A 23,780-nucleotide genomic window follows, 5' to 3' on the forward strand; every position below is an offset into this window, starting at 1 on the left:
TTTTTCACACTTGACATGCCCTTGGGGTATTGCCATCCTATTGAGATTCTTACAAGTAGAATAATGTAACATTCAAAAAAGTTTTGCATTCCTGCGGCAACAGGTTATATAGTATGAGTCACTCCTACTGTGTCAGATACGAGAAACTTTTAATTCTACCTTAGCTTAACATTATCATTAACTAGAGAGTTGAGGTGAGTAGGGACAGCAATTGCATGTTAAAACCTAGCAAAAAGCTTACAGTGGTTGTAAATACAAAAATTATATTATTATATTATTGCATATTATTATATTAGTTTATTCCACAGTTTCGGAAAGAAAAGACCTTGGTCAGTGGCTAGATGTTATTTACTTGCTGGAGCTGTTGTGCTGGCACTTCATGCTGGGAGAGAGGAAGGAAGAACTAATTAAATCCTTTGTCCATGTCAAAAAGTAGTGATAAACAAAACAAATTACTATTTTACAAGGAGCTGAAAATAATTTCCATGAGATATGGCACTTTCATCATCAGGGTTAACAATTTTTTTTTTTTCTGTACAATGTCCTCAAAAATCATGGACAGCCAAAAAAATTTATGGACAAATTGGAAAGCCATAATGAACAATAAAGATTATAAGTAATACATGTCTATAGGTCAGATAGTAATACTGAATACATTACCAGCATTTACTGCTCTAAAATGCTAAGAATTACAATAAAAGTGCACAAGTACCACCAGCCTAAAAAAAAAAAAATTTTCTCATGGACACTGGAAAAAAGTCCCCTATTTTTATGGACTCTCCAACAACCCTGTTTGTCGCTCTTTTATCAGACCTAATGGGGGTAATAATAATGAACTAGAAATTATGATCTATAAATATGACAGGTATGACAGGGGTCAGATTTCTATGAAAAGGAATGCAGAGCACAAAACATAGGGTGATACTCGATAGATGATGAGAATGATTGGACACAAAGAGCTCCTTACCTTAAGGCCTCATGCAGATGAACATATCCGTTTTGCAGTCCATAAATTGCAGATCCACAAACTATGGATGCAATGATTCTTTTTCAAACTCCTGCAGAAATGTTCTATTCTTGTCTACAAATCTTTTTTTGCTAATCTTTTTTGCTAGGCTGCGGAATGGACATGTGGACTGAAATAAATGGGTCCACATCCAATCTTCCAAAAATGCTGATCGGATGCAGACCGAAGATATGGTTGTGAGCCTGGGACCTAATGTGTAAAACTGTATATCGCACAAGAGAAAGAAATAGTGAATTGCCAGCTGGCCACTAAGTGGGCCATGTCTAAGGAATGAATAAAAGGAATCCAAACGCGATCAATGGATGCAGTGCGGAAGAAAAGAAGGACCTAGGATCCAGCTCTTCCTAATAAAACTTAGTCTTCTTTATTCACCAACAAAGATTAAAATGCAGATATCCACATAAGTTAAAAAGCAAATGTCCACATATGATGTGTTTTGAAGCAGTGCACATGTCATATATATGGACATTTGCTTTTTAACTTACAGAGACATCTACATTTTAAATCTTTGTTGCTGAATAAACAGAGCTAGGTGTTCTGGGGAAGCGCTGGATCAAAGGACCTTCTTTTCTTCTGTACTTCATCCAGGGGACAGATTTTTCAGAAATTCAGTAGGTGTGATACCCAACCTGTGTTGAAGTAAAATGCAAATAGCTTTTAGTAGAAAACTGCTCATGGGAGTTAGCCAGGCTCATGTGATCTGTTCTGTGTTAAACCTACCATTGCTGCAGATTATTCCACTTATTTTTGTGTTGTCCAACACCCACCATGTTGTGCCTGCAGTGAGGAGCACCCATGTAGCTGCACCTCCGCCTGCCAATTATTTCCACACCATCAAAACAACCTGCCCTCCCTTAAAGGACAACACCCTGGAGAAAGAAAATACCACAGCATACCATCTTCGATGATACAAACCTAAGGATCTGTCTAGACAGATGGTGTGAATTGGTTTTACCTGAGGCTTATCTACGGTAGGTAATGTTCTACTAAGCCATCAAAAAATGTGGTTGTCATGGGGATCACTGATCTGTTTTACAACTGCACATTCCTATCCCTAAATAACATGGCTCAATGATGAATTAATGATTACGGTAAATCTATATCCATTACTTGTGTTAGGCTAGTTTCACATCTGCATCTAGGTGATCTGGCCAGCAGTTCCGGCAGAGAATGCCATGACTCGACCGGATAAAAACTGCAGCGTGCAGCAATTTTTGTCCAGCTGATTCTCTGCATATTTGCATAGTCAATGGGGTCCGGCGGACAAGGAGGCAGTATCCCACAACGCCGGATCCTGAGGACTCCGGTAGGCTGCTCTATATCTGAACAGCCTGCCGGATCCTGTGTCGTAGACATGAAACTAGCCTTAGCAAGAAAGAGATGGGACAAAATGGCCCATTCTCTGGAGAAATTGTCCTTTTTTATGACCAGATACCAATTCACTCTCTTTGGGCAGTTTTATTACCCATATATAACACATACATGTTTAACAAATTATTTTGTGCAATATATGAGAAGCTGCCATTGATGGTGGTTCATAAAATGTATCCAGTAGTGTTGATTGAGCACCAAAGTGCTCGGGTGCTTGGGTGCTCTGGCCGAACACATCGGGATAATGGAAGTCAATGGGAGAACCCGAGCATTAAACCAGGCACCCCCTGCTTTGAAGAGGGGAGGGTGCCTGGTTCATAGAAAAAGGTCAGAAATTGATGGAAACACCACCGAAATGGTTCGGGAATAGAATGGGGAGGATGTCTCAATGCATCTTGGACTACTAGGTAGCTGCTGGGAACCATGTTGTCCGAGTAGTACGCCACTTTTACAGACTGACAATAATACGGACAAAAAAAAAAACTATTTTAGAGGAAAAATTAAGAAACATTCTTTCCTGTATATTTACTTGTATGTAAAGTGCAAGTGCTGCCAAAAATTACAAGGAAGAGGTACTCCGATACAACCTGTATATCACATATTGGAGGGTCTCATTCACATTGTGGTACAACAGTTACAGGTAGTGGGACTCCTACACTCATAAAGCCTATCCACTAAGTGAAAGGGCTGCCAAAAATTACAAGGAACCGGCACTCCAATACACCCTTTGTTAAACATAAAGGAGGGCATCATACACACAATTGAAAAATTATGATTGATGGCCTGCTGGTGACCCTCAAAAACATTTGGCGCAAGGACCTGCTGATCTGACCATCTAAAACATTAGGGGCGAGGGCATGCTGCCGCATTGGTGACTCTAGATAACCTCTAGGAGATTGCACGTCCCCGTTACGGCGACAATCCATTTGGATGCCTGCTCTGATGGTGGTGATCATGGGTAACGGGGAATCAGGGTTCGATGCCGGAGAGGGAGCCTGAGAAACGGCTACCACATCCAAGGGAGGTCAATGGCTGAAATCCATTTGGATGTCTGCCCTATCAACTTTGGAGCAATTTTTCAACAAGGACCTTCTGGTATAGCACCGTTTTGCTTGTCCTCTCCACCAGAGGAATGAGAGATGAGAAGTTCTCTTTGTAGTGGGGGTCGAGAAGGGTGAACAACCAGTAATCCATGTTGTCTGAAATGCGCAAAACGCACGGGTCATAGGAAAGGCAGCCTAACATGAAGTCAGCCATGTGTGCCAGAGTACCAAAAGGCAAGACTTCTCTATCGTCATCAGAAGGTGAGCTGACCCTGTAAAAGATTGTAGGTGAGGGCTTGTAGGTGAGCTGACCCTGTAAAACATTATATGCGAGGGCCTGCAGGTGAGCTGACCCTGTAAAACATTATATGCGAGGGCATTATATGCGACAAATAAGCATGTTGATATGATGGAAGAGGAGGAGGATGAGAAAAGGAAGATTTAACCATATACCCTTTTTTGTGGTGGAAGGGGTGCATGGGAATACAGTGTATTGAGTACATTAAACAACACATTTAAAGTGCCTTTGTTCATCCGCTTTCCTCTGGTGGAGTCGAGAAGTCTGTCGAAATCCAGGCCTTGTTCATTTTTATAAGAGTCAACCTGTCAGCATTTTCAGTTGACAGGCGGATACGCTTATCTGTTATAATGCCACCAGCAGCACTAAATACCCACTCAGACAAAACGCTGGTGGCAGGGCAGGCCAACACCTCCAAGGCGTAGAGCGCCAGTTCGTGCCACGTGTCCAGCTTGGACACCCAGTAGTTGTAAGGCACTGAGGGATCATTGAGGACGCTGACACGGTCTGCTACATACTCCTTCACCATCTTCCAAAACTTTTCCCTCCTTGTGACACTAGGCCACGCATCAGGGTGAGGGTGCTGGCGGGGTGTCATGAAACTTTCCCAGGCCTTGGAGAGTGTTGCCCTGTTGGAACTGCTGTGTGTTCCCCTTGTCTCCCCTCCTCGGTTGCCCAAGGAAGTACGGACTCTGCCGCCAGAGTTGTCAGATGGAAATTTTTTGAGCAATTTTTCAACAAGGACCTTCTGGCATTGCACCGTTTTGCTCGTCCTCTCCACCTGAGGAATGACAGATGAGTAATCTGTGTTGTCTAAAATGCGTATAACGCTTGGGTCGCGGGAAAGGTAGCCTAACATGAAGTCAGCCATGTGTGCCAGAGTACCAACAGGCAAGACTTCGCTGTCATCATCAGGAGGATCACTCTCAATCTCCTCATCCTCTTCCTCCTCTTCTGCCCACCCATGCTGAACAGATGGAATTAAACTTCCATGGATACTACCCTCTGTAGCGAAGGCAACGTCTCCTGCTCCTCCTCCTCCTCTTCATCGTCCAATTCGCGATGAGAAGACGGTCGGAGGGTGGTCTGGCTATCACCCTGTGTAATGTCTTCTTCCCCCATTTCCACCTCTTCCACATGCAAAGTGTCATCCTTAATTGTGAGCAGCGAGCGCTTGAGTAGACACAGAAGTGGGATGGTTACCCTGATAATAGCGTTATCGTCGCTCATCATCCTCAAAGTTTCTTAAAACCTCCCAGAGGTCAGACATCCATGCCCACTCCTCGCTTCTGATTAGCGGACCTGTCGATGACTTGCGGAAATGTGCACACACACGGCGCACCTTCACCAGTAGCTGAGGCAAATTGGGGTAGGTATTGAGAAACCATTATCCCCTGCAACAGCTCTGCGGCGGTGTGCTGTTTGTCCCCTAAGCATATCAGCTTCATTACGGCCTGTTGACGCTTCCCCACTGCAGTGCTACACTGCTTCCAGCTACCGGCTGATGGCTGATTGGTGCTGCAAGCGGATAAATCAGAGGTAGAAGTGGAGTAGGAGGTTGAGGAGGAGAAGTGAGGGCTGAAGCCACTAACGTAGGTGCTGGCGGAAACCCTGATGGAATTAGGGCCCGCAATCCTCGGCATCGGTAGCACCTATGCCATCCCAGGGTACGACTCGCTCCCAGCCTCCACTATGTTCACCCAGTGTGCCATCAAGGAAATGTAGCATCCCTGGCCAAATGCACTTGTCCATGTGTCCGTGGTTAAGTGCACCTTCCCTGTAACTGCTATAGTGAGGGCACGTGTGACGTTTTGGGATACATGTTGATGTAATGTGGGCACGGCACACCTTGAAAAAAAGTGGCGGCTGGGGACAGAGTACCGCAGGACTGCCGCCGACATCAGGCTGCGGAAGGCCTCAGTGTCCACAAGCCTAAATGGCAAATTTTGAGGGCCAGTAATTTTGAAAGGTTCGCATTTAGTGCTATGGCCTGTGGGTGGGTGGCTGGGTATTTGCGCTTGTGTTAAAATGCCTGGGGTAATGACATTTGGATGCTGCGCTGGGACAGGGAAGTAGATGTGGTCCCTGATGGTGCTTGCGAAGGTCCAGGTGCAGGGCGGGAGGCATCCTCGCCTTTGCCTTCGACAGGCGATTGGCCAGCACGTACCATAGGGGAAGAGGAGGCAGTTGTGTGACCCGCAGACACAGATTGTGGACCCAGGTGTTCGTCCCACTTATTACGGTGCTTGGATGCCATGTGGCGGATCATGCTGGTGGTGGTGAGGTTGCTAGTGTTCACGCCCCGGCTCATTTTGGTGTGGCACAGGTTGCAAACTACTATTCTTTTGTCGTCCACACTTTCTTCAAATAAGTGTCATACTGTGGAACACCTACCACTTGGCAAGGGAGATTTATGCCAGGGGGTGCTCTGTGGAACAGTTGGGGGCTTGTTTGGTGTGGCCTTGCTCGGCTTTTCTCCTTCCCAGGTTTGGTCAGTGGCCTTATCGTCCACCACCTCCTCTTCGACTTCCTCACTCTGATCATCCTCTTGATTTGTTGACCTAACCACAACCTCAGTGTTTGACAACTGTGTCTCATCCTCTTCATCAACCTTTTGAGACAGTAATTGCGGTTGACTCATTGGCAACTGTGTATCATCATCATCCACCTCATTAAACACTAATTGCCGTTCCACACCGTCATGTTCTTGTGACAAGAGGTTGGGAATCAGGGCACAAGATCTCATGTCCCTCTTCAAGCGTACTTGGCGAGAGGGCCAAATCAAGTAATGGCGATGAAAAGAGCTCCTAGGAATTTCTGAGTGTGGGATCATTTGTTTGGCCAGTCTCTCCATGGTGGGAGGAAGGAGGATCAGGGTGAGGATTCTGTTAACCAGAATCTTGGCTACTGAGACTGGACTTGGTGGAAGACAGGGTGGTGCTTAACCGACTGAAAGCATTATCTGCTGCAATCCAACCGACCACCTGGTCGCACTGGTCTGACTTCAAGTGTTTTGTCCTGCGACGCCGTGCAAACTGGAACATGACGCTAGGTATCGTGGATGATTATTTTTATTGTGCTCTGGCAGCAGGCACAGTTTCAATGCACCCAGGGCCACGGCTTCTGCGTGAACCATCAGCATCACGGCCACTTCCTCGTCCCTTACTGCTCGCCTTCTTCGTATTAAATGTTATATGCACGCTTAACACACAAGATGTGGCACGAATGTCACAGTTCACAGCAAGCACAGTATATGGAAAAAGTATGGAAAAAGGAAAATAGATTTAACTATTATTCCTATCTCTCGCCCTGACACACAGAAGGTATTGGACAGATGTCATAAGTCACTGCAGACACCCTCTATAGAAAAAGTATTGAAAATGATGGAAAAAATATACTAGTTTTCACTTATATTTTTCCTATCTCTGGCCCTGACACACAGAAGGTATTGGACAGATGTCACAAGTCACTGCAGACACCCTCTATGGAAAAAGTATTGAAAATAAAGGAAAAAATAGACTAGTTTTCACTTATATTTTTCCTATCTATGGCTCTGACACACAGAAGGTATTGGACAGATGTCACAAGTCACTGCAGACACCCTCTATAGAAAAAGTATTGAAAATGAAGGAAAAAATATACTAGTTTTCACTTATATTTTTCCTATCTATGGCCCTAACACACAGAAGGTATTGGACAGATGTCACAAGTCACTACAGATACCCTCTATAGAAAAAGTATTGAAAATGAAGGAAAAAATATACTAGTTTTGAGTTATATTTTTCCTATCTCTGGCTCTGACACACAGAAGGTATTGGACAGATGTCACAAGTCACTGCAGACACCCTCTATAGAAAAAAAATAAAAAATGAAGGAGAAAATATACTAGTTTTGACTTATATTTTTCCAATCTCTGGCCCTGATACACAAAAGGTATTAGACAGATGTCAGAAGTCACTGCAGACACCCTCTATAGAAAAAGTATTGAAAATGAAGGAAAAAATATACTCGTTTTTACTTATATTTTTCCTATCTCTGGCCCTGACACACAGAAGGTATTGGATAGATGTCACAAGTCACTGCAGACACCCTCTATAGAAAAAGTATCGAAAATGATGGAAAACAAATTTGATGGCTATATTATAATGCTGCCACCACATACAATAGTCCTTAACCCCTTAGGGACCGGGCTCATTTTCACCTTAAGGACCAGGCCATTTTTTGCAAATCTGACCAGTGTCACTTTATGTGGTCATAACTTTAAAATGCTTTGACTTATCCAGCCCATTCTGAGATTGTTTTTTTTTGTCACATATTGTACTTCATGAAACTGGTAAAATGAACTAAAAAAAATTCATTTTTATTTATAGAAAAATACCAAATTTACCCAGGCTTTGGAAAAATTTGCAAATTTCCAAGTTTCAATTTCTCAACTTCTATAATACATAGTAATACCTACAAAAATGGTTATTACTTTACATTCCCCATATGTCTACTTCATGTTTGGATCATTTTGGGAATGACATTTTAGTTTTTTGGGACGTTACAAGGCTTAAGTTTAGAAGCAAATCTTGAAATATTTCAGAAATTTTTAAAAACCCAATTTTTAAGGACCAGTTCAGGTCTGAAGTCACTTTGTGAGGCTAAAATATTAGAAACCACCCAAAAAGGACCCCATTCTAGAAACAACACCCCTCAAGGTATTCAAAACTGATTTTACAAACATCGTTAACCCTTGATGTGTTCCACAAGAGTTAATGGCAAATGGAGATAAAATTTCAGAATTTCGATTTTTTGGGCAAATTTTCCATTTTAATCCATTTTTTACAGTAACAAAGCAAGGGTTAACAGCCAAACAAAACTCAATATTTATTGCCCTGATTCTGTAGTTTGCAGAAATACACCATATGTGGCCGTAAACTACTGTACGGGCACACGGTAGGGCGTAGAGGGAAAGGTGCGCCGTGTGGTTTTTGGAAGGCAGATTTTGCTGGACTGGTTTATTTACACCATGTCCCATTTGAAGCCCCCCTGATGCACCCCTAGAGTAGAAACTCCATAAAAGTGACCCCATCTAAGAAGCTAAACCCCTCAAGGTATTTAAAACTGATTTTGCAAACTTTGTTAACCCTTTAGGTGTTGCACAAGATTTATTGGCAAATGGAGATGAGATTTGAGAATTTCAATTTTTTGGCAAATTTTCAATTTTAATCCATTTTTTCCAGGAACAAAGCAAGGGTTAACAGCCAAACAAAATGCTATATTTATTGCCCCAATTCTGTAGTTTGCAGAAACACCCCATATGTGTCCATAAACTACTGTACGGGCACACGGTAGGGCGTAGAGGGAAAGGTGCGCGTGTGGTTTTTGGAAGGCAGATTTTGCTGGACTGGTTTATTTACACCATGTCCCAATTGAAGCCCCCCTGATGCACCCCTAGAGTAGAAACTCCATAAAAGTGACCCCATTTTGGAAACTACGGGATAAGGTGGCAGTTTTGTTGGGACTATTTTTAGGGTACATATGATTTTTGGTTTATCTATATTACATTTTTGTGAGGCAAGGTTACCAAAAATAGAAATTCTGAAATTTCATCTCCATTTGCCATAAACTTTTGAGGAACACCTAAAGGGTTAATAAAGTTTGTAAAATCAGTTTTGAATACCTCGAGGGGTGTAGTTTCTTAGATGGGGTCGCTTTTAGGGAATTTCTACTCTAGGGGTGCATCAGGGGGGCTTCAAATGGGACATGGTGCCAAAAAAAAAAGGCCATCAAAATCTGCCTTCCAGAAACCATCCAGCATTCCTTTCCTTCTGCGCCCTGCCGTTTGGTCATACAGCAGTTTACGACCACATATGGGGTGTTTCCATAAACTGCAGAATCAGGGTAATAAATATTAAGTTTTGTTTGGCTGTTAACCCTTGCTTTGTTACTGGAAAAAAACTGATTAAAATTGAAAATTTGCAAAAAAATTGCAGTTTTGGCACCGTTTTTATTTAATTTTTTTGACCGTGTTCATCTGAGGGGTGAGGTCATGGGGTATTTTTATAGAGCAGATTCTTACTGACGCGATACCTAATATGTCTACTTTTTTAAAATTTATTTATGTTTTACACTATATTATCTTTTTATAAACAAAAAAAAAACATTTTAGTATCTCCATAGTCTAAGAGTCATTTATTTTTTATTTTTTAGCCGATTTTTTTTAGGTAGGGGCTCATTTTTTGTCGGATGAGAGGACGGTTTTATTGGCACTATTTTGGGGGGCATATGACTTTTTGATCGCTTGCTATTACAATGTTTGTGATGTAAAGTACCTAATATGTCTACTTTTTAATTTATTTTAGTTTTACTAATTAATATTTTTGAAAAATTTTATTTTTATTTTTATTGTCTCAAGTCTGAGAACCATGGTTTTTTATCCGATTGTCAGTGGCTAAATTGGGGAATATAAATTTAGTACTCCATGGAAGTGTGGTACTCCCTGAAGCAACCAATAATGCAGAGGCCCGGATGATCGGGGCACGTGTCACACTGAGAAGTGGTGTCCTTCCGTATCCCCCTCCTGTGACACACTCTGCACCTTTTTTGGGTCCGTCCCTTTTTTCCAATATGGGGGACATAGAAACATAGAAACATAGAAACATAGAAACATAGAATGTGTCGGCAGATAAGAACCATTTGGCCCATCCAGTCTGCCCAATATACTAAATACTATGGATAGCCCCTGGCCCTATCTTATATGAAGGATGGCCTTATGCCTATCCCATGCATGCTTAAACTCCTCCACTGTATTTGCAGCTACCACTTCTGCAGGAAGGCTATTCCATGCATCCACTACTCTCTCAGTAAAGTAATACTTCCTGATATTACTTTTAAACCTTTGCCCCTCTAATTTAAAACTATGTCCTCTTGTAGCAGTTTTTCTTCTTTTAAATATTCTCTCCTCTTTTACCTTGTTGATTCCCTTTATGTATTTAAAAGTTTCTATCATATCCCCTCTGTCTCATCTTTCATCCAAGCTATACATGTTAAGGTCCTTTAATCTTTCCTGGTAAGTTTTATCCTGCAATCCATGTACCAGTTTAGTAGCTCTTCTCTGAACTCTCTCCAAAGTATCAATATCCTTCTGGAGATATGGTCTCCAGTACTGAGCACAATACTCCAAATGAGGTCTCACTAGTGCTCTGTAGAGCGGCATGAGCACCTCCCTCTTTCTACTGGTAATTCCTCTCCCTATACACCCAAGCATTCTGCTAGCATTTCCTGCTGCTCTATGACATTGTCTGCCTGCCTTTAAGTCTTCTGAAATAATGACCCCTAAATCCCTTTCCTCAGATACTGAGGTTAGGACTGTATCACTGATTTTATATTCTGCTCTTGGGTTTTTACGTCCCAGGTGCATTATCTTGCACTTATCCACATTAAATTTAAGGCTACTTTCACACTTGCGCTTGATCGGATCCGTTCTGAACGGATCCGATCATATTAATGCAGACGGAGGCTCCGTTCAGTACGGATCCGTCTGCATTAATAACTTAGAAAAATTTCTAAGTGCGAAATTAGCCTGAGCGGATCCGTTCAGACTTTCAATGTAAAGTCAATGGGGGACGGATCCGCTTGAAGATTGAGCCATATGGTGTCATCTTCAAGCGGATCCGTTCCCATTGACTTACATTGTAAGTCTGGACGGATCCGCACGCCTCCGCACGGCCAGGCGGACACCCGAACGCTGCAAGCAGCAGCATCCATTCGGATCCGCATCCATTCAGACTGCATCAGGGCTGGACGGAAGCGTTCTGCTCCGCTCGTGAGCCCCTTCAAACTGAGCTCACGAGCGGACAGCAGAACGCTAGTGTGAAAGTAGCCTTAGTTGCCATATTTTTGACCATTCCTCTAGTTTTCCTAAGTCCTTTTCCATTTGGTGTATCCCTCCAGGAACATCAACCCTGTTACAAATCTTTGTGTCATCAGCAAAAAGACACACCTTACCATCGAGGCCTTCTGCAATTTCGCTGATAAAGATATTAAACAATATGGGTCCCAGAACAGATCCCTGAGGTACCCCACTGGTAACAAGACCTTGGTCTGAATATACTCCATTGACTACAACCCTCTGTTGCCTGTCCCTCAGCCACTGCCTAGTCCATTCAACAATATGGGAGTCCAAGCCCAAAGATTGCACTTTATTGATAAGCTTTCTATGTGGGACAGTATCAAAAGCCTTACTAAAGTCTAGATAAGCGATGTCTACTGCACCTCCTCCATCTATTATTTTAGTCACCCAATCGAAAAAATCAATAAGATTAGTTTGACATGATCTCCCTGAATTAAACCCATGCTGTTTTTCATCTTTCAATCCATGGGATTTTAGATGGTCCACAATCCTCTCCTTAAGTATGGTTTCCATTAATTTCCCCACTATTGATGTCAGGCTTACTGGCCTATAGTTGCCCGATTCCTCCCTACTACCTTTCTTGTGAATGGGCACAACATTTGCTAATTTCCAATCTTCTGGGACGACTCCTGTTGCCAGCGATTGGTTAAATAAATCTGTTAATGGTTTTGCTAGTTCAACGCTGAGCTCTTTTAATAGCTTTGGGTGTATCCCATCAGGCTCCTGTGACTTATTTGTATTAATTTTAGACAGCTGACTTAGAACCTCTTCCTCTGTAAAGACACATTCATCAAAAGATTCATTAGTCTTCTTTCCTAACTGAAATTAGGAAAGTAAATTGTTCTCACTAACTTGTATCAAATTAGATTTTAGGTTATCTTTCACATACAGGGCCACCCCTCCCCCCTTCTTGCCTTCTCTGTCTTTCCTGTATAGAGAGAACCCTGGTATTGATATATCCCAGTCATTACTCCCCTTGAACCACGTCTCAGTAACAGCCACTACATCTATATTCTCAGATGCCATTATAGCCTCAAGTTCATTGATCTTATTCCCTAGACTGCGAGCATTTGTAGACAAGACTCTGAGCTTGTCACCTGGAAAGTGTTGGCCACACCTGGAAAGTGTTGGCCAGGGACGATCCGAGCGCCTCCAGTTCCCAAGGTACTTTCCCGGTCAGAAAAGATCAGGTCCTTGAGGACTGCCTCATAGAACTGAAGGAATTTCCCTGTGTTGCCAGCGCTCCGGAACACAGCACAAAAGAGTTGTACAAGGCAACCTGCACCAAGTAGACCGCAACTTTGTACCATGCCCGGGTTTTGCGCATGGTATAATATGGCTTGAGGACTTGATCAGAGATATCAACTCCTCCCATATACAGATTGTAGTCGACGATACAATCGGGCTTGAGGACCGTTGCCGCGGTCCCTCTTGTCCTTATATCTGTAAAGCAACAGGTTTCCACTGATAAGGGCACGGGTCTCACCCCTGGGGATAGGTACCTGGAGGGAGTGGGTAGGGAGGCCGCATTGATTTTTCCGCACGGTCCCACAAGCGGACGTGGATCTGGCAGCGAGGGACTGGAACAAGGGGATACTAGTATAAAAGTTATCCACGTACAGGTGGTAACCGTTATCTAGCAGTGGATGCATAAGGTCCTACACAAGTTTCCCGCTAACACCCAGAGTGGGGGGACATTCTGGGGGTTGAATACGGGAATCTCGCCCCTCGTACACACGAAACTTGTATGTGCACCCTGAGGTACTCTCACAAAGTTTGTACTGCTTCACGCCATACCTCGCCCGCTTAGAGGGAACATACTGGTGGAAAAGGAGTCTCCTCTTGAAAGCAATGAGAGACTCATCAACCGCGACCTCCCTTCCAGGTACATAGGCCTGCACAAATTTGGCCCCAAAGTGATCGATGACCGGCCTGATTTTGTACAGGCGGTCATAGGCAGGATCACCTTGGGGGGGACATGCTGCATTATCTGCATAATGCAGGCATTTCCGGATGGCCTCAAACTGAGAGTGTGTCATGGCCGTACTGTAAAGGACGTAGAGGACGTCCCCACTCCAGTATTGCCTGACACTAGGTTTTTTGACTAGACCCATGTGCAGCACGAGGCCCCAAAATGTCCTCATCTCGGCTGCACTGACCGGAGTCCAGCTACCGGCCCTAGCCAAAAAGGAGCCCGGGTGTTGAGCAACGAACTGTTGGGCGTACAGGTTTGTTTGCTCCACCATCAGATTTACAAAATGGTCACTGAAAAAAAGACTAAAATAGTCATATTCAGTGAAGCCCAATGTGGAAATCTGGATTCCTGGTTGGCCTACAAAATCAGGAATCGCGGGCTCAAAATGCTCTGGGGTACACCAGGCAAGTTCACCGGCAGGGGGCTCAGGTGGACTTAACTGGTGGGCCGGAAAACTAGTTTGAGCCCCAGAGCTGCTCGTACTTGTGTGGGCCACAGGGTCCCTAGCATGGCGGTCCCCTTGCTCCGCCTGGTGGTGTCTCCGCCGCCTTGGGGGCTCATCATCATCGCTAGATGATGAGGAGGACGCGGATGACAAAAGGAAAGTGGGGTCAGCCTCATCCTCACTGGAGCTCTCGGACTCGGAGGCAACCTGGGCGTATGCCTCCTCGGCCGAGAACATCCGGCTGGCCATAGGGGAGTGTGTGTGTGCGTGTGTGTGTGCGTGTTAAACTTTATTTGGTGTGTGTGGGGGCACGGGTGTTCACGAACTTACCCTAAACTTAACAGACCAAAAAATAAAAAAATAACGAAATAAAAAAAAGGACAAAAAATTTGAAAAAAATAAATTCTAAAAATTCTAACTCGCTGATCAACCGTCTGAAGTTGATCAGCGGTGGGGTGTGCGATGCGCTAACAGTGGCCGGACGCTAAGAGTGCCGGCCACAGTCAGCGTACGCCCCCTGCACCCCAAAAAAAGTTGTGGGGGGGGGCAGGGGGCAAGCTGCAGCACCCCTGGGGGGGTCTAGGGTCACACCTGTGGACCCCAGACACCCGATTTAGGGTGATGCAACAAAAACTGTTTTTTTTTTCTCACTAACTTTCCCTGAATATCCCTGCCTAACCTAACCTTTCCCTAACCTTTCCCTAAATACCTTGGTGGTGCTGGGGGTGCTGGGGCACAGATGGGGGTGCTGGCTGATGATCCCTGCACAGATGGTGGTGCTGGCTCTGGAGATCGACGTGCAGCACTCCTCTCTCCTCGCCTCCCGGACTCAAAAGGAGGAAGAGAGGAGCGCTGCTGTAATTTGAACTGCCCGCCCCTGCAGCCGACCAATGAAAGGGCGATCTTGAGAGGTGATGTCACCTCTCAGGATCGCAGGATGGTGATTGGTTGTGTATTATCACACCACCGATCACCATCCTGTTCCGGGTTATCGGGTCCCCAGAGACCCGAATAACCCGGAAACGCAGCAAACCACAGGTCTGAATTGACCTGCGGCTTGCTGCAATCGCCGACATGGGGGGGTTACAGGACCCCCCGGCGCATTGTCCCAGGGTGCCTGCTCAATGATTTGAGCAGGCACCTAGTTCCGATCACCGCCCGCCGGGCGGCGGTGATCGGAACTACACATGACGTACCGGTACGTCATGTGTCCTTAAGTACCGGGACAACATGCCGTACCGGTACGTCATGTGTCCTGGACAGGTTAAAAGGACTTTTGGGTCTTTGAAACATTTTTCAACTAAATAGATTGCGATCACACTCTGTCATGCCCCACTCTGACGATGTGCGGAGGTCGGCCAGGATTGCAGCACGAGTTTAGTATTTGTTTTGGTGCCGTGCTGGATCCGCCTCTCATCAGGTGCACTGGGTGGAGTCATTCGTTTAAATGATCTCCAGATAAGTGCTCTGAGCGGATTATACTGATCATTCTGGTCTGGGAAGTTTGGAGGGAAGGTTGGCTGTCAGTTCCTGCTCTCAGAAGATAAGTGTCATTTCTAGTTTGGTTGTTTGTGTCATCTATCCCATCCAGGTTCTGTGCGAGCAGGCTGCTCCTATCTCCCCACTTCACCATCCCAGGGAGTTCAGGGTTTTCTCAGTCCAGGCTGGAGGACACAGCACACCTACCTTCAATGTCTGTCTGTGGGCTGAGCAGTGCAGGGAAAGAGGTCAGGGATAAACTAGGAGGTGACCCTTCCCCTGTCTTTCGTCCAGAGCCTGGTTGGTGTGTCATCTTTTATACTGAGTGCACGTCCGCCGTGACACACTCCCTACACTATCTGTCCCTTCCTAAGCGCGGCTCTCCCTGACTACAAATGAGCCGAACATGCATCATCGGGTGCTATAAAGCACCCGATGATGTGTTCCAGCCAGCCAATCACTGTAATGCCAGTAGCCAACATGGCTACTGGCATTACAGTGAGGGCAGTACTTACCTGAACGTTTCTTGGCTACATAGCAGCCGCAAAACATGCGGGGGGGAGACTCAAGCATGGCACTCGAGCACATGCGGTACTCGGCCGAGTACAGCCATGTGTCGAGCATGGCTATGCTTGAGCCGAAAAGAAGTTCGGCTGAGCATGCTCGCTCAACACTAGTAACCAGCATTACTTCTTGGAGCCATAGGGAGAAATATACCTGAATTCTTCTGGCTCTCGTCATAAGTTTACTTACCATGGAAACTGCTGAAGTTTTGGAAATCTTTGAGCTGTTGCCAAAATGTTTTACCCTGTCCTTACACATTACCTTTTGATTTGAGCATCAAAATGTGTCTGGTCCTAGGGCCCTGAATACTATTATCTTTTTACATGTGTAAATGACCAAGCATCAGAACTTAATTCCTTTGTTAGGGTGCAGTCACAAGACCACAAGTATTCTGCAGTCCATAAACCACAAATCTGCCGATACCATCCATGTACAGTGCATGCCACATGACTGTGTGGACCCACTGACTTCAATGGGTCCATGGTCCATGTTGCAGCAAAGTATAAGACATGTCCTATCTTTTGCGGTGCAGCCGCACGAATGCGGAAGCACCTGGAAGTCCTTCCTTGTGCTTCTGCATTTGTGCTGCCTCACCACAAAAGAGAGGACACGTCCTATACTTCACAGCAACATGCACCATGATGTGATGTGCATATGGCCAGTATCCATGTTTTGCGGATATGCGGTTTGCTGACATATGAATACCCACTAACACAATGGCCCAGATGTACTAATGTGTCTGTACCAAAAATCTGTCTAAAAGGCAACGCAAACTGGCTCAGTTTGGAGCATCTGTACAAGGGTGTGGGGCTTAGTGGAAAGGGGTGGAGCTTCACAGGAAAGGGTCAGGGCCTAAAATGCACCATTTTGCACCAAAATTGTGCCACCCTTCTGGATTATTATTACTATGTATTTTAAAGTGCTATTAATTCCATGGCGTTGTACATCCAGATGGGTTACACAAATATTAAAATACAATGAACAAGAAATTATTAACAGACTGTTACAGATGGGTCGAGGACCCTGCCTGCAAGAGCTTACAATCTATAAGGCAAGGGGAGAACACAGTAGTTGAGTAAAAATCTATCTCAAATTAAGCCAGCCAATAGTTGGTATAGAGTCAGAGAAAAGTGTCTATCCCTGCATCACATTTATTGTCCAGCCTGAGCCCCTGTGATAGATCTGATGCAGGTCTAGACTGCCTGTCTAAGCTGGACAAACTATCATTTGTTTTGCAGATATCTAAGAATCAGTGGTTTCCTTCTGGCCATGAGCCCATGGGCACTGCCCAAATACCTGAGGGGTGAGTTTACCTCTGTAAATAAATGCTGAAACAGTATTAATATTTAATAATGCAATCTGGAAATTCAGGTAAAATTCTATATCTACATGCCCAAGCCTGGTTGACATTGTTCTCTACCCCTAAGGCCCCACATGACAGCATTTAATTACAGTGTACCTGATAAGCTCATGCGGTGAACGCACACATAAGAGTTCCCTCTTGTTCAGAACTTAAGATGTGTGCATAGGTGCAGGTTTTGTGTCCCTGTGCTTCTTCTGCCTGAAGAACCCAAGTATGTTTTTGGTTTCTCATATTTGGTCTCCACTTCAGAAAGTTCAGATAAAAACATCAAAGAAATTCCTTCCTTTCACTAACAGCTTCCAAACACTCCTTCCCAGACCTGCTCAGCGTAGTTAACCCCTTACTCTTTAGCACTGACAACATTTTAATTTTCTGGTCCTTCTCACAGGAGAGCTCTTGTAGGATAAGTTATTCCTGTCACCTCTCAAGACAAATACCAGTAAGTATTCAAGATTTTAACACATGCAGCTCATTAGAATAATTTGCATTTTGCACCCCATTTTCTTTCAGCAATTAGTAAATGTGATATCTTACAAGATTTCTCACGGTTGAATTGTCTTGCATAATTATTCATTCCTCATTGTTGTCCTCCTCTAGATAAGTAATTCTGTCGTCTTCACCTGTCAGATGTTAGCCCCAAGGGTAGTTAAATTAACGTAGGAAAACAAAGGTTGCAGCTCGCCTTTTCAAGGCAGATCATCTAAGCCCCCTGGCTAGTGTGTCCGCTGACTGACATCTTGGAAAGGCCAAAAAGGCCAGTCCCTACGGCAGCGTACATGGTTGAGGAGGTCGACTGTAGTCCAGGACAATCATAGAAACTTGCTACTATTCAGTTCAAGTCATTACTGTATTACATCTCATTACTGGTTACATATATAGTTTATACCGAAAATTTTCTAGACACATACCCACATGGGCCAAGTTCTTAACAAATCAATGAAGCTACCATGTAGAGAATATAAAGATGATACCCTGGCCAGATTCAAATCCAGACCCCATTGAAGCAAGTCAGCAAATGTAACCCCAGAGCCACAGCGCCACCTGTGTGTACTAGATGGCTGCAGCGACAGAGCCAGACCCATTTTACTTGAATGGGTCCGTCCACACCGCATAAAGATACATCATGTTCTATTTTTTTGGGGTGTGGAGGCACTCCATATTGCTTCATGTTAAAGTCAGCTCACTGACCTCCTTGTCTCCTCAGATACTGTTGAAAGGGGACAACCTGAAGGGACAGTGCAGCGTCCTACTACATGTGTGTGGGCTCTGCTTGAACGCACTTTTTACCCTAAAAATGGTATTATGCTATGTTATGTGACTTTGTACTAACTTATCTGCAAAATCCCTGTTACCAGGCAGATTAGGTGTAATTTATACATCCCACCACTAGATGGGGATAGTACTTAGGTCCTATATATACCTAGGTCAGGCCTAGTTAGTCAGTTGAGATTAGGAGAGAATTCAAATTCAAACAGAGATGAGAATGCAGAGTGAAGACTCCACACCACAGATTAGTGAGTAGCGCCAACTTCGCTATGTGGTAGTACCAAGGTGTGAGGCGCAGAAGAGCGTTTTCCTTCTGTGGCCGGACTATACACTTGCATCCCTGACCAGTAGGAGAGAGTTTGCCTCCCTGGAATAGAAACAAGCATCAGAAAGATTCATCGGTGATAATAGCCATTATTTAGGGCCACAGACACCTTTGCGCATGGTGGAGGACTTATAGCTTCTGGCAGCCACACCATAACTCTGGGAAACAGATTAGCTACCTGTCCCAATATTCAGCTTGGAGGGAAAGGACAAGGTATAGGACTGAGCACATCAACAGAAACAAGGTACACCTTAACCACAGCTCAAATCAAGCCTAAGAAAGCCTAGGAACAGTGGACTTGCAGATTAAGGGCTCTTTCACACTTGCGTTGTTGGGTTCCGGCATAGAGTTCCGTCGTCGGGGCTCTATGCCGGAAGAATCCTGATCAGGATTATCCCCATGCATTCTGAATGGAGAGAAATCAGTTCAGGATGCATCAGGATGTCTTCAGTTCCGGAACGGAACGTTTTTTGGCCGGAGAAAATACTGCAGCATGCTGCGTTTTATTGCTCCGGTCAAAAATCCTGAACACTTGCCGCAAGGCCGGATCCGTAATGAATGCCCATTGAAAGGCATTAATCCGGATCCGGCCTTAAGCTAAACGTCGTTTCGGCGCATTACCGGATCCGACGTTTAGCTTTTTCTGAATGGTTACCATGTCTGCTTCAGAGTGACGCCAGGGCTCCCCACGCGCATGGATGACGTGATCACATGGATCACGTCATCCATGCGCATGGGGTGCCCTGACGTCATTCTGGAGCGCCCCGGGAGCCGCACGGACGGTAAGTATACTGCTCCCCCGCTCCCCACTACACTTTACCATGGCAAACAGGACTTTAGTGTCCTGGCAGCCATGGTAACCATTCAGAAAAAGCTAAACGTCGGATCCGGTAATGCGCCGAAACGACGTTTAGCTTAAGGCCGGATCCGGATTAATGCCTACTATGGCAACCAGGACTTTAATAGCATCCTGGGTGCCATAGTAACACTGAACGCATTTTGAAGACGGATCCGTCTTCAAATGCTTTCAGTTCACTTGCGGTGTTACGGATCCGGCGGGCACTTCCGGCAAATGGAGTACAACGCAAGTGTGAAAGAGGCCTAACTCTAATACCAAGAAGAGACTGTATTCTGTACTGCTGCAACCAAAGTCAACATCAGTAAAAGTTGTGAGTTGCATCTTACCACTGTCTACTTCATTATTACTACTAATGGTTGTACCACCATTAACGGTACTGGCGTCACGACAAAAACCATCAAGGGACTCAGCCGCAACAAGCACCCTAAGCACCCCTAACATCAAGGGCACCTCAACCACCATCTTGGCTGATGCTTCCTACCACAGAGCGTGCCCCGGAGGATTTCGTGCTGTCCACCTCAACACCGTGCTGCCAGCCCAGGGAGGCTTTCTGCTAACCGTGAGTAAACTGATGAACTGTGTGTTATTATTTGGCCCCTCATCGGTCCACCGTGCACCTCACGTGTTGCCCCTGCGCTACTGGCTGGCTGCAACAGTGGTGCACTTTGATTGTACATTCAAAGGGGCACTCTTATGGCATTTTTTTTATTAGTTGCAGTCTAATGGTGCTTTCACATGACCGTATGTATTTTGCGGTCTTGTGGTTTGCAATAGCCATCATTTACTACTAAAGTTCTCCTGCCGTGGCCTCTGAATGACCATCACTTTCCCTGGAATAAGAAATAGTGGCAGTGGTGTACACAAAATCCATGGGGCCCCGGTGCGAAACTGATCCATGGGGCCCCCTCCCTGTCGCCCCCCCAACCCGCCGCAAGAATTTACTTGGGCCCCCTGGATTAGGATTAATAATGCTCCATGCCTCTATGTGACCTTTTTACTACAAAATCACAGTGAGATAAAGTTGTCTCTGTGATTTTGTAGCAAATAGATCACAGAGAGGCAAAGAGCATTATCAATCATGTTAGTGCTCTGTGTCTCCGCTGTCCGGAGCGGGGCTTGGCTGTCTTTCAAGCAGCAGATTACCCGCACGGCATCCACTTGTGTGAAAGAGCCCTGAGCCCAATGCATGACTACACTCACCCAGTCCTAACTAATAAAATCTGGTCCTACCTCATCCAGGGTGTCGCTGGCGTCGGAGTGATGTCCGCTGGATCCAGAACAAGGTCCCTGTGGTGATAGAGAAAAAAAGAATAATCACATAAGGAAGGGATGGTGACTGCCCGTGTCAAATCACCAGCAGGGGGCACTGTGCTGGCCTGTAACACTGAGCCATGCCAATGAATAGCATACATTTCCCCTAAGTGCTACTACACAGTACTAATGCCCACCTTGTGGCCCCTCACAGTAATTAAGCCCACCTTGTGGTTCCTTTAAAATAGTTATGTCCTCCTTGTGGCCCCTCACAGTAGTTATGGCCAGATATATGCCCCCCTTACAGTAGTTATGGCCAGATGTATCCCCCTCACAGTAGTAATGCCCAGATATGTGTTCCCCTCACAGTAGTTATGCCCAGATATGTGTCCCCCTCACAGTAGTAGTTATGTCCAGATATGTGTCCCCCTTACAGTAGTTATGTCCAGATATGTGCCCTCTCACTGTAGTTATGGCCAGATATGTGTCCCCCTCACAGTTACAGGGGGCAAAATGGAATATATATACAGCGGAGGCAAAAAATGGAATATATACACAGGGGACAAATGGAATATATACAAAGGGGGCAACATGGATATATATACAGGGGCCCTGTATATATATATATTTATCCATTTGTCCCCTGTGTATGTATTCCATATTTTACCCCCTCTGTATATATTTCATTTTTCTAATTTTTTGCATTTTGCCAAATATTTCATTAAATTTGCCCCCGGGGTCGGGCCCCTATGAAGGTTTTGCTGCGATGCCAGTGCATGCCTGGTGCGAGGGTCACGGGTCTGGAGCAAGGCACTGGCAGCAGCCCTGGATGGGTGGAGGAGGGGCCGCCGCGTAAGTTACTAACTGCGAGTGCGCAGTGCTGCACCGCCGGCCAGGCACAGAGGCCGGGCCCGACCGGCCATATACTATTAAAACTTTTAAAATAATTTGCGGTGGGGCTGCGGGCCCCAGCGGCCTTGGGTACAGCACTACTGCAGGGGCCAGGGGTCCACAGGCGGCCGGGCCCCCTGGAGTGCCGGGCCCGGTCGCAACTGCGACCGCTGCAACCCCTGGATGTACGCGCCTAAATAGTGGCTTCTATATGTTCAAAGGTGAAAGGTGACTCTGATGGCACTGATAAGTGGGGTATTCTTTTGGCACTGATTAGACACTCTGATGACACTTATGGAACTGTTTTAAAGGGGTTTTCCAAGATAGTATAACTGACTACCTCTGATCGGTGGGACCCCCGCTGATCGGTGGGACCCCCTTAGCTCTTTGAGAAGGCACACGCACTCCTTTGAGCACCACGGTCTTCTCACAGCATTGCCTAGGCCATGTGACATCACCTTCATAGGTCACATGGCCTAGGTGCAGCTCTACCTCATAGACAATGGACAGCGCTGTGCTTGGTGAGCAGTGACGCGGCTCTACTGTGAGTGTCAGTGCCTTCTCAAACAGCTGATCGGCTCTCACTGATCAGATACTGATTACCTATCCAGAGGCTCGGTCATTAGTAAAAAAAAAAAATCTCAGAAATCCCCTTTAATGGTGTCATGCTAGGTCTCTAAACCTGATCTGATGTAATGTTTATAAAATTTAGGCATATCCCATACAGGAGTCTGGAAAAGCTGGATGTAAATATCCATATACTGTAGGTAGCCACTCAGCTTTCCGAGAAAAAGAACAAAGGCTGAATAGATCATCTGATGAGTCATTACTGGAGATATTAAAGGGTAATTGTCATATTTTTTTTAGGCATGTATACCTGAGTTAGGGTACTTTCACACTTGCGGCAGGATGGATCCGACATGCTGTTCACCATGTCGGATCCGTCCTGCGGCTATTTCGCCATGCCGCCGGACCGCCGCTCCGTCCCCATTGACTATAATGGGGACGGGGGCGGAGCTCCGGCGCAGCACGGCGGTGCACGGCGAAAGGCCGCCGGACTAAAATTACTGCATGTCAGGCTTTTTAGTCTGGCGGCTTTCGCCGTGCACCGCCGTGCTGCGCTGGAGCTCCGCCCCCGTCCCCATTATAGTCAATAGGGACGGAGCGGCAGTCCGGCGGCACGGCAAAATAGCCGCAGGACGGATCCGACATGGTGAACAGCATGTCGGATCCGTCCTGCCGCAAGTGTGAAACTAGCCTAAGTCTGTCAATGATTGTCAAAAGATCTGTAATTACCCTATAATAACAACAGCTTTCATTAATGTTCTCTGTCCCTTTCCACTGCATTCTTAAAAAACTGTTGCTAGGGCTCGTCTGTCTTCCCTTTAGTGTAAACAGAAGACAGAGGGGTGGTCCTCCACACTGTATACCTGCATTAGGCTTCAGAGTGAGGAGGCGTGTCTCTCAGTAATCCAATCTGATTGGCTGGAAGGGAGCTGCTGGCTACAGCAAGTGTGTATGGGAAGTGAGGGAAAGCAGTTTTGGCCTCAGAGAACTGGCAGAGGAGCCATCTTGAGAAGGTCATCATATTGTAAATGTTTAAACAACCGTAACTAAGGGAAAAACTCAAGGAAAACAGTGGTGTGTGAAGAAACTAAAGATTGCATTATGCATAATGCTGCTACAGCAGTAGCATATGCTAAAATAGATTTTTTGATGAAAACAG

Source organism: Bufo bufo, chromosome 1, assembly GCF_905171765.1.
Source record: "Bufo bufo chromosome 1, aBufBuf1.1, whole genome shotgun sequence".
In the NCBI taxonomy this organism is placed as follows: domain Eukaryota; kingdom Metazoa; phylum Chordata; class Amphibia; order Anura; family Bufonidae; genus Bufo; species Bufo bufo.